Here is a 12,967-nt window from a genome sequence, read left to right on the forward strand (position 1 = left end):
TGGAGAGCCTACATCAACGCTCGTTGGACGACCGGAATAGCGAAGATCTGCAACTTGGCCTCGCACGCTACCGGGAAGGCTGCCTACATCAACTCCACTAGCATCAACTCGTAATCCTCCAGGATGGGCAGACAAGCGGAGATCTGGTGCTGTTCTCCAACCAGTGCCGGCTGCACTGCCAACATCAACGCGGCTGGGGTATCCGGATAAACGAAGATCCTGGGCTGCTACTCGCATATCGGCGACTGGAGTGCTTACATCAACGCCTGTAGGACGGGCGGAATAGCGAAGATCTGCAACTTGGCCTCGCACGCTACCGGGAAAGCTGCCTACATCAACTCCACTAGCATCAACTCGTAATCCTCCAGGATGGGCAGACAAGCGGAGATCTGGTGCTGTTCTCCAACCAGTGCCGGCTGCACTGCCAACATCAACGCGGCTGGGGTATCCGGATAAACGAAGATCCTGGGCTGCGACTCGCATATCGGCGACTGGAGAGCCTACATCAACGCTCGTTGGACGACCGGAATAGCGAAGATCTGCAACTTGGCCTCGCACGCTACCGGGAAGGCTGCCTACATCAACTCCACTAGCATCAACTCGTAATCCTCCAGGATGGGCAGACAAGCGGAGATCTGGTGCTGTTCTCCAACCAGTGCCGGCTGCACTGCCAACATCAACGCGGCTGGGGTATCCGGATAAACGAAGATCCTGGGCTGCTACTCGCATATCGGCGACTGGAGTGCTTACATCAACGCCTGTAGGACGGGCGGAATAGCGAAGATCTGCAACTTGGTCTCGCACGCTACCGGGAAGGCTGCCTACATCAACTCCACTGGCATCAACTCGTAATCCTCCAGGATGGGCAGACAAGCGAAGACCTGGTGCTGTTCTCCAACCAGTGCCGGCTGCACTGCCAACATCGACGCCGCTGGGGTATCCGGATAAACGAAGATCCTGGGCTGCGACTCGCATATCGGCGACTGGAGAGCCTACATCAACGCTCGTTGGACGACCGGAATAGCGAAGATCTGCAACTTGGCCTCGCACGCTACCGGGAAGGCTGCCTACATCAACTCCACTAGCATCAACTCGTAATCCTCCAGGATGGGCAGACAAGCGGAGATCTGGTGCTGTTCTCCAACCAGTGCCGGCTGCACTGCCAACATCAACGCGGCTGGGGTATCCGGATAAACGAAGATCCTGGGCTGCTACTCGCATATCGGCGACTGGAGTGCTTACATCAACGCCTGTAGGACGGGCGGAATAGCGAAGATCTGCAACTTGGCCTCGCACGCTACCGGGAAAGCTGCCTACATCAACTCCACTAGCATCAACTCGTAATCCTCCAGGATGGGCAGACAAGCGGAGATCTGGTGCTGTTCTCCAACCAGTGCCGGCTGCACTGCCAACATCAACGCGGCTGGGGTATCCGGATAAACGAAGATCCTGGGCTGCGACTCGCATATCGGCGACTGGAGAGCCTACATCAACGCTCGTTGGACGACCGGAATAGCGAAGATCTGCAACTTGGCCTCGCACGCTACCGGGAAGGCTGCCTACATCAACTCCACTAGCATCAACTCGTAATCCTCCAGGATGGGCAGACAAGCGGAGATCTGGTGCTGTTCTCCAACCAGTGCCGGCTGCACTGCCAACATCAACGCGGCTGGGGTATCCGGATAAACGAAGATCCTGGGCTGCTACTCGCATATCGGCGACTGGAGTGCTTACATCAACGCCTGTAGGACGGGCGGAATAGCGAAGATCTGCAACTTGGTCTCGCACGCTACCGGGAAGGCTGCCTACATCAACTCCACTGGCATCAACTCGTAATCCTCCAGGATGGGCAGACAAGCGAAGACCTGGTGCTGTTCTCCAACCAGTGCCGGCTGCATTGCCAACATCAACGCGGCTGGGGTATCCGGATAAACGAAGATCCTGGGCTGCTACTCGCATATCGGCGACTGGAGAGCCTACATCAACGCTCGTTGGACGACCGGAATAGCGAAGATCTGCAACTTGCCCTCGCACGCTACCGGGAAGGCTGCCTACATCAACTCCACTAGCATCAACTCGTAATCCTCCAGGATGGGCAGACAAGCGGAGATCTGGTGCTGTTCTCCAACCAGTGCCGGCTGCACTGCCAACATCAACGCGGCTGGGGTATCCGGATAAACGAAGATCCTGGGCTGCGACTCGCATATCGGCGACTGGAGAGCCTACATCAACGCTCGTTGGACGACCGGAATAGCGAAGATCTGCAACTTGGCCTCGCACGCTACCGGGAAGGCTGCCTACATCAACTCCACTAGCATCAACTCGTAATCCTCCAGGATGGGCAGACAAGCGGAGATCTGGTGCTGTTCTCCAACCAGTGCCGGCTGCACTGCCAACATCAACGCGGCTGGGGTATCCGGATAAACGAAGATCCTGGGCTGCTACTCGCATATCGGCGACTGGAGTGCTTACATCAACGCCTGTAGGACGGGCGGAATAGCGAAGATCTGCAACTTGGTCTCGCACGCTACCGGGAAGGCTGCCTACATCAACTCCACTGGCATCAACTCGTAATCCTCCAGGATGGGCAGACAAGCGGAGACCTGGTGCTGTTCTCCAACCAGTGCCGGCTGCACTGCCAACATCAACGCGGCTGGGGTATTGGGATAAACGAAGATCTGAGGCTGCGACTCGCATATCGGCGACTGGAGAGCCTACATCAACGCTCGTTGGACGACCGGAATAGCGAAGATCTGCAACTTGCCCTCGCACGCTACCGGGAAGGCTGCCTACATCAACTCCACTAGCATCAACTCGTAATCCTCCAGGATGGGCAGACAAGCGGAGATCTGGTGCTGTTCTCCAACCAGTGCCGGCTGCACTGCTAACATCAACGCGACTGGGGTATCCGGATAAACGAAGATCCTGGGCTGCTACTCGCATATCGGCGACTGGAGTGCTTACATCAACGCCTGTAGGACGGGCGGAATAGCGAAGATCTGTAACTTGGTCTCGCACGCTACCGGGAAGGCTGCCTACATCAACTCCACTGGCATCAACTCGTAATCCTCCAGGATGCACAGATTCGTGGAAATCTGGAACAGGGACTCGCGTGTTGGCAGCCGTAGTGCCCACATCGTCCCCAGTGGAATCCACCCGTGCTTGTCCAATATTGTTGGGTGTGTGAAGTCCGGGTGCTTCGTGTCGGATGCTTCCGACTTTTATGCTTTGATAGTTGCCCCTGGGATATATTCGTGCTCCCCCGGAATTGGCAGATGAGCGAAAATGTGGCAGGGTGCCTCCAGTACTATCGGCTGGAATGTCTGCTCTAGGGGCAATGCGATCCTTTTGTTGGGAATATAGGCGAACATCTGGCACTGTAGCTCCTACTTCCGCATATTTACCGTCTACATCACCACCCCGCGAATCCTCTCGCACTCCTCCAAGATGGGTGGGTAAGCGAGTATCTGGAACTATGACGCGGATACCACCAGCTGGAGTACCTACATCAGCTCCACTGGGATCCGCTCGTACTGGTTCTGGTTTGGAAGGCAAGTGGAGATTTGGTATTGCGGGCCGCGCTCTGTTTGCTGGAGGGGCGGCATCAAAATCATTATGATCCATTTGTACTCCAGGTAGGTGATAGCCGGGTCGTGGAGCTCCTCCTACTCTGATTGGAGTATTTATGCCGTTTAGGTCAGCTCTTGCTTGTCCGGGATGGGCTGATAAACGGAAATCTGATTCTGCAATCCGCGCTCTACCGGTTCGAATGTTTTTGTCTTCAATTCTAGGATCAATCCGCAGTCCTGTCTGATGGGCGGATAAACGAAAGTTTTGACCGAAGTGTCGGATCCTTTTGCCTAGAATGTTAGCGCCATCATTGGCATCAACTCGCTCTTTCCAGTGTTCTGCTAACCGCACTCTTCCTAGTTTTTGAGGATGCATGGAAATGTGGAGATCAGGTTTTGCAACGTGCATTTTTCCAGCTGGTATACGAACGCTGGGACCTTTATAATCAATTCTTACTCCTCCGGGATAGTTTGAAGGATGATGCCCTTTCTTCAGAGCTCGGACATTATGAGCTTGAATGCCAAGAGGGGCACCACCATCAATCCGTACTCCTCTAGGAGGGGCGGGTAAATGAAAACCTGGTCCTGGAACTCGAACATTATGAGCTTGAATGCCAAGAGGGGCACCACCATCAATCCGTACTCCTCCAGGAGGGGCGGGTAAATGAAAACCTGGTCCTGGAACTCGAACATTTCCAGCTGGAATAGCCATATTTTTGACATTGGAGTCGATTACCACTTTTCGACCATGGGCAGGAAAGTGAAATTTTGGCGCTGCAACTCGCACATGTTTGCCTGGAAAGATTACACCGATCCTGCTGAGATCAGTTACTACTCCTGCAGGGAGAACGGGAAATCGAAATCTCGGCTTCTCCCTTTCAATTAATCTCTGACTGGCTGCTCCCAAACTGTCTGAAACTTGAAGCTTCCTTGAGTTTGGGTAATTTTCAACTCCCAGCCCTCCACCTGTGTATCTCCCACGTGGAACGTCGCTACATGGTACTTCTGAACCTGCGATCCTCGCACTACTAACTCTTTTCACTGCACGTTCCTCTCCTTTTCCATATCCTGGAGTATGTGCAGGCGAGGATAGCCTTTTATTCAACTTATCCCAATGTCCAACATTTGCTGCCGTAACAACACCAGCATGAAATCCTCGAACCGAAAGTGTTGTGTTAGTGGTGGACAATAAACGTCGTGTCCAAAGTATGCTCAGGACTTCGCGTTTAATTTCGAAGGAATGGTTACGGACTAGTGAAGTTCCTGTCGAAACATTTGGTCGTCGTTTCTCTAATGAATCTGAAAATCATTGGTAAATCTATAAATATCTTCTATACTGAAACATTGATTACGACTTCGTGAATTACTTCATTTTTTCGAGGAAAAGCCAAGCAAAATAGTTAAATGTGCTCCTTTGGTCCCCTATCTAAGTATCAACCACACTTTAAGACGCTTAACTTTGATGATTTGATAAGGACCGGGATTTTCTTGAAGCCATATCCGGCCAAACCTATAGGCACACATAAGTTCGAAATACTTCTCGAAGAACACAAACCCAAAGTAGTTGTGCATAACTAGGTAGTACTCCTCCCATAGGTCCAATTTTTCATATGTCAGCATATTTCGAACTGACAGATACCGTCCGATTCAGAGATTTATACACTTTGGTAGAGATAATGGTGGAGTGGAAATTAGGTTCACACCGGATCCTTTTAGGTCCGAAGCTTGGGAGATCACCACCGAGGACAATGGTTCTTTTTGGTAGTCGAGATTCGTCGCCGGACTCCGAAAGAAACATGAATAGTTCCTTGATCGACATCATTCCTTGTGGCACAAGGCGCGAAAGCAAACGGGAACATACCGGAATGGCGTTCGTTACACTCGGGGAACGAATGAATGAACTGTGCGAATTCATCAAGGAGAGGCGGAATATCCACCAAAATATTCGAGCCTTGATAAGAGGCATTAAATTGCCTTATATCAAGGCACTCGAAGAAAAGAATTCCCAAGCGTCAGTTGGCAAGGTCACAGGGGAAACGCAGGTGACGCCTCCCCATGATCAGGCAGGCGGGAAGACAGGAAAACGGGCTAGAGACGGTACCAGCGAGCCTCTAGGACCACAGCAAGTCCCGAAGAAGAAAAAAGCCTCTTCACCAAAGAAGGCGGAGCTAGCGAGAGTACCCGCGAAAGTCGGTAATCTCACGATTGCAGCCGCAACACCTACAAAAGTGGAAGAAACCAACGCCCGGAGGCCCGAACAATGGACTAAGGTGAGCAACAAGAGGAAAAAGGACAAAAAGAAGCTCTGCCCGGAAATAATAATTATTTCCAAGAAGGGAAATATGTCCTATGCCGACATCCTCCGAAAGGTGAAGTCAGACCCGGAATTGAAGGATTTGGGGGATAGTGTGAGCCGTATCAGGCGAACACAGAGCGGGGATCTGATGCTGGAGTTAAGTAGATCTGCCGACAAGTCGGCCGATAACTTCCGCGGGAAAGTGGAAAGTGTACTAGGAGAGGAAGCTGAGGTAAGAGCTCGGAAACAGGTGATCGTGGTTGAATGCAAGGACCTAGATGAGGTCACCTCCCGAGGGGACATCTGTGCTGCGCTAAAGCAACAGTTCAACCTCAGCGATATAGACCAGAATGCCATAAAAAGGATGAAGAAGGCATATGTCGGCACACAGACCGCTATTATTAGTTTGCCGGCGGAATCAGCTATTAAGTTGTAGATTGGGTCGTGTGCAGGCTCAGGGAGCAAATATCTCTAAAGAGATGCTTCAGATGCCTCGATTTCGGCCATTTTGCGGCAGCATGCACTAGCCAGCATGATAGGTGGAGGAGTTGTAGGAAGTGTGGGGAAGAGGGCCACCTTATCAAAGATTGCACCGGAGATCCACGGTGTATGCTATGTAGTGAGAAAGAGGGTGTGGACGCCCGGCATGTTGCGGGAAGCAGCAGATGTCCGGTATATAGAAGGGAGCTGAACCGCACAGTCAAATGAGATTGATACAAATCAATCTCAATCACTATGAGGCAGCTCAGGACCTGCTCTCGCAAACTATTCGAGCGTCGAATGTCGATGTCGCGGTTATTTGCGAGCCGTACAGAAACCACGGGGGTGCGACTTGGGCAGTGGATGCGTCTGGCAACGCTGCAATCTGGGCGTGCGGAAGACAGGCCATTCAGGAAGTCATGGCCCCCCCGGCAGTCGGTTTTATAAGGGCGAAGGTCAACGGTGTCCATATTTACAGCTGCTACGCTCCTCCTAGTGCAACCTTAGCACAATATGAGGAGATGTTAGACAGTCTTGTGTTGGACGCTAGAGACCGCAACCCTAAAATCATTGCGGGCGATTTCAACGCGTGGGCCCTGGAGTGGGGAAGCCGATCGACGAACACCAGAGGTCAAATTCTGTTGGAGTCATTTGCGGAGCTGGACATCGTGCTGGCCAACGTTGGATGCGTGCCCACCTTTCGAGGAAGAGGGTCGGGTTCGATCGTTGACCTGACATTTGTTCGCACTTCACTGGTGAGGGAGATGGCTTGACAAGTGAGTGAGCACTACACCCACAGTGACCACCAGGCCATCTTCCTCCGCACTGGGAACCGGGGAAGCAGTCAACGACGCTCTGGAGGTGGAAAGGCTAAGGCGGTTGGCTGGTCTATCGGAGCTTTCGACGAGGAGACATTCCTGGCCGCATTGGAGGGAGCCCATGATCCGGATGGAACAGCGGTGGAAAGAGTCACTCAGCTGTCTCAGCGTGTAACCGAAGCATGCGACGCTACGATGCCATGACGACGTTTGCACCACGGCAAGAGGCCAAACTACTGGTGGAACACGGAGATCGCTGCCTTGAGATCCTCTTGTCTCTGAGCAAGGAGACTTTCCCACAGGACAAGGGGAAGGCCGAAGCACCAGGAGCGTGAGGAGGAATACAGGGATCTGCGAAGCAACCTTAAGAAGGCCATTCGGAGAAGCAAGCGGGAATGCTACCAGAAGCTCTGCATGGAGGCTAATACGAATCCGTGGGGTACAGCCTACCAAGTTGTAATGAAAAAGATCTGCGGGCAAAAACCACCTCAAGTGACATGCCCACGCCTCTTGTTGCAAATAATTACAACTCTTTTCCCGCAGCAGGAGCAGGACGAAAGAGAACCCCAACTGGCAGCTCAGCAGGACGTCTTCTCGATCCCTAATGTTACCGAAGAGGAACTTTGGGAAATCTGCAGACGTATTGGGGACAGCAAGGCTCCGGGATTGGACGGAATTCCGAACAGGGCTCTGAAGGTGGCGGTCAAGACCAGACCAAGGTGATTCACAAGCACATTCGAATCGTGCATGGCGGAAGGAGTGTTTCCCGCCCAGTGAAAGAGGCAGAAGCTGGTGTTGCTACCGAAGCCCCGAAAACTACCCGGCGTGCCCTCTTTATATCGGCCTATTTGTCTCTTAGACACCATGGGGAAGATGTTGGAGAGGGTGATATACAACAGGCTGCTCCCGTTCATCGAGCTCGCGGGTGGTCTTCCGGAGCGGCAATATGGGTTTTGGCGAGCCCGTTCTACGGTCGATGCAGTAGCAAAGGTCGTGGAATTGGCTCGAAATGCAATGGCCACGGGCAAATGCTGTGCCCTGGTGACGCTGGACGTCAAAAATGCTTTTAACTCAGCCAACTGGGGCTGGATTAAGGGCGCCAAACTGGGTGTTCCTAGCTACTTGGCTCGGCTCATTGAGAGTTACTTTTCGGACAGACTTCTCTGGTACGAGACGGACGACGGGCCGAGGGAGTACATTGTGACGGCAGGTGCGCCTCAAGGCTCTGTATTGGGACCGCTGCTGTGGAACATAATGTACGACGGAGTGCTTGGCCTTCGCGTGCCGGAGAAGACAACGCTGATTGGTTTTGCGGACGACCTGGCGGTAGTTGCAATTGCAAAGCATCCCGGGGACGTGGAACAACATGGTTACCATCCAGGTTGGTAATCGTGAGGTCGTCTCAAAATCGGTTGTCAAATACCTGGGGGTGATGATCGATGCCAAGCTGAGTTTCAAGGGACACTTAGATTATGCGCGAGAGAAGGCAGCAAATGCCAGCTCATCCCTTGCAAGGATGATGCCTAACGTGGGAGGGCCGAAGTATAGTCGCAGGCTACTCATGGCAGGAGTGGTGAGGTCGATGCTGCTATACGCGGCCCCTGTCTGGGCGGGAGTGTTGAACCACGCTGTCAACCCGAGGAAGATAAGTTCGGCATACCGGCCAATTGCGCTAAGGGTGTGCAGCGCATTTAGGACGGCATCGACGGAGGCAGTGTGTATCATCGCAGGAATGATCCCTATAGATCTTCTAGCGAGCGAGACGCATTGGCTCTACGAAAAACGGAAGGCAAATCCAACCGAGGTGAATGCGGATTCCCGAAAGGCCATCAGGAGAGAGTTGTGTGACAAGTGGCAACAACAATAGGATAACTCCGACAAGGGCCGGTGGACCCATACATTGATCCCGTGTATCGAGAAATGGGTCAACCGAAAGCACGGAGAATTGAATTACCACCTGACATAGTTCCTTACGGGACACGGTGGCTATAGGAAGTACTTGCATCGCTCCGAGTTGGACGCGTTACCCAACTGTCCTGAATACGGTGCTACACCCGAAGACCCGGAGCACGTTATGTTCCGTTGTCCCAGATTTATGCAGCAGAAAAGGAGGTTGAACAGCATCTTGGGGGCGGACATCGAGCCCTGCAACCAGCCCTCCAACCTGGTGGAAGAGATGCTGAAGACGGATGAAAACTGGATGGCAGTAAATGAGGCAGTAGCCGTGGTGCAGACAAAACTTCTGGAGTTGGATCGAGCTCGGAAGGCGGTGCGACGGAGACGTGATATGGACGAGCTGGTATAGCGAACCAGAGCCTCCCCCCGCGAAGCAATACTTCACGGTGGTCCCGCGGGGATGGGCGAAAGAGTGGGGGTGGTTTTAGTGGGTGCGAATCCCACACACTGCTGCAACCTGGCGCAGCAGCGTCTTTCTAAGATTTCCACCTCCATCCATAAAAAAAAAAAAATACACTTTGGTAGGGACCACCAAATTTCTTGAGGTGCCATTTCTTAAATCGAAACTACTTCCGATTATGGTGACTTCGTATTAGCTTTCTATCTAAATGGTCCCTTTGATCCCCTCCATCCTGGCATACGGAATGTTTTCCATTTTAACTGGTTAACTTGATAAAAAGGAAGAGTCCTTCTCGCTAGCGAGACACCGATTGCACCCGCCGAAGAACTGCCAAAAGCAGAGAACCGCCCGGCCAATCCGTCAACCTGCTCATTCTCCTCTGGGTTTCTATGACCGGGAGTCCACACGAGGGTGGGCTTGAGCGTGTCGCCCAGACTGTTCAGCGCATTTTTGCACTGCTCCACCAGCTTGGAGGATGTCTTCGCTGAGTAGAAGACCTTGATGGCCGCTCGGCTGTCGGTCAGAATGGCTATGTTACGACGCTTGGGGCTCGGATCATGCTCCAGCTATCGACAGACTTCCAGTATCGCCAGTACTTCTGCTTGGAATACACTAGCGAGACCTGGAAGATCATATGACCCGGTTACACTGTGTGTATTCAAGAAAACACAAGCACAGACTCTGCATCTTTGATCCATCGGAGGAAATACTGTGTCATAACCTTGTACCACGCTCCCGGTCTTCCACTCCGCCCTGGTTTGAAATTCCACAGCAAACTTTCTCGCAAAGTTCAGCTTGCGTATGGCATAGTTAGTGAGGAATGCCCAGATTTTCCGAGGTACTACGTCTAGGATGTTACTATATGTCTAGGGCTTTGCTGTCCACCATCCGCCTTTTGGCGGTTTTGATGGCTGACTTGTGCTTCTTCAGGCAGCCCTTATATGGCTGCTGCTGCTGTAAGTAGGGAGATGTGAAGGACCTCCTCCCAAACGTCAAAGTTCTCCGAGCTGGGGAAATGGAAGGTTGGTGTACTGCCCTGTTGCACACCGATAGGTATGAATTAATAATAAAATCAGAGAATGGCTCACCTCGTTGATTTCCGACCTGCCCCTGCCCGTATCCCTTGCATTAACGTTGCAGCTAATCAACAGATTCGCCCTCTTTGTTGCTGTGGTGGTCGTCAAATGTTGTAGTTTTTCTGACGAAGCTGATCGGTCGTGAGCCATATAAGCCGAGGAAATATACACGTTCTCTTGTCCCCGTCTGACCACGAATAGGTCGCGGGAACCCAGGTCTGAACAGGGAGAAACGCGCAGACTCTTCCCCGCGAGGGTACATGCTCTAGGTTTGCCCTGATCAGTGTCTCCTGTGTTATGAAAAAAATTATAATATTTGCTTTGGATCCCTTTGATGGTTCGATCGCCTCCGACCCAAGGCTCCTGTACTAGTGCGATGTTAATGTTTTCCCCTAGCAGGCTAGGAGGAAGACAAGCAGATTAGCTATACCACACTTCAAGTGCTGCAGATATATCTGCGTTACCCTCAGCAAGATATGCTTGCGTGGGGGGTTCGTCAATCCCCGTCGGACCATTGATCCTCATCTACTCCAACAGCTCGTTAGCGGCCTCGATTGGATGCAGGTTGTCCTTCAGTTTTGCAGAATGGATCACTTTCTCCTTTGCGTTCATGACTCGGAATCGCACTTTATAGTCTACATTTTCCTGTGCCTCCAGGCGCTCTCCGTTTATATGGAGCAAAGAGAAAAAGTTGGATGTTTGTCTCGTGTTCCTCCTTCTTGATAACAACCTGGTCGTCCAGTGGAATCCTGGGGTTTTGAAGGCGCAGGGATTGGACGAGTTTGTTCTTATCTATGCGGATCTTCGGCAACCAGATGGGGCAACCGGTCTCCTGGGAATCTCGTCGTAGGGGATGACTTGGAGCTTTGTGACATCAGTGGACCTTCGCTTCTTAGCCGGTTTCCGGTGACCGATGTTCTTGTCGGTCGTTACTTTTGAGGGATCCCCCGACGTAGAAGGTTTTGGGTTAGGAGTACTATGTCTGGTACTTGCTGCACCCAGCTTGACGGCAGTGGATTCCAGGCCGCTTCGCCCCGGGAGGTTGCTGCGGTTGGTTCTAGCACAGCGGTACTACGGCTGACACCAAGTGTGCTCTTCTCGGAAGCTTCTGTCTCCTGGCTGGATGTCCACAGCTCATCCTCCGATAATGCGCCTGGCATCACTACCTCTATCGTCGGTTCGTTTGTTTTTTTGATAATTGAGTCCATGTCTTTGTCCCACGAGTAGTCCGGGAAGAATGTCCCTGGCTTGCCTGACCACCAGGGTAAGGGTCTTATTTGAAACTGAAGGTGCCCAAGGTATTCACAGTTCGTATACTAAAGACCAACCTCCCCATTTCCACGCAGCCCTCAGTGTATGCTGTTCCACCTTGGCTAGGGGTCCTTCTCCAGCGCAGGGAGGACAATCCCCGGTTTTCTCGAAATAGAGACTTTCCACAGTACTTCCTCTTAATATGACTGCCATTCAATATATTCTACTCGCTATGGTCCACGGACCGCTGAAATGCACTCCAACTCTTTCCAGGACTCCTCAGAACCCAACCCTCTTTTTCTACTATTCTGCGCCAAGCACTCCCGGGGTCAATCCACTCGAAAGCCGGGCTATAAAACGACCCTGCGTAGAGCACTGTAGATACACTCCCTGTTCCAAAATGATCCACAGGGTGTTGAGGTGGTTAATGCAGGAGAACCCAAAGCGGAAACCAGTCTGTTCTTGGTCGAGACGTACTTTGGTGCATTCCACCATTATTTTAGCTGTTATCTTTGCGACGCCAATCTCGGGAAGCTAAACTATCATTTTTTTCATCTACTCTCTGGGAAAGCTGGGAACTTCGATAAGGCTTGGGGACTCTTCAATCGAGGTTTTTTGGTAATCGCCGAACGTGGGTTGAAAACGAGATCCAGACTCTCAGGGGTCTTCCGTCAATCACCCAATAAGACCCCAGCACATTTGGCAAGGCACTTGATTCCTTAAGATTAGTAGCCCAGAACTTAGGAAAAGCTGGGTTTAATTGCGAAGAGGGTGTGCCTGTCATCCCCTTTATTCTCACCCGGAAAATGGATATACCCACTCGACTCATCTCTGAGAAGCCCCAAACAACCCGTTACCGTAGATGATGTAGGCCAATTTTTGGAGAATCGCTTCATCATAATGACCCTTGCTTTCTGTCTTGAAACAATATCCACATTTAAAATAAGGGATCTGGACTGTCTCGAGGACAAGAAGATGTAGACGAAGCCATCAATAATGGCCCATCTCAAGGTAGGGTACCATTCTAGAGGACAAAACTTGTTAGCTTTTCTAAGAGAATATCGAAAGAGAAAAACAAGGACCAGTTGGATCACCTGAAGCTGAAGGACATTTCTGATCGA

This window comes from Hermetia illucens, chromosome 5 (assembly GCF_905115235.1).
Source record: "Hermetia illucens chromosome 5, iHerIll2.2.curated.20191125, whole genome shotgun sequence".
In the NCBI taxonomy this organism is placed as follows: Eukaryota; Metazoa; Arthropoda; class Insecta; order Diptera; family Stratiomyidae; genus Hermetia; species Hermetia illucens.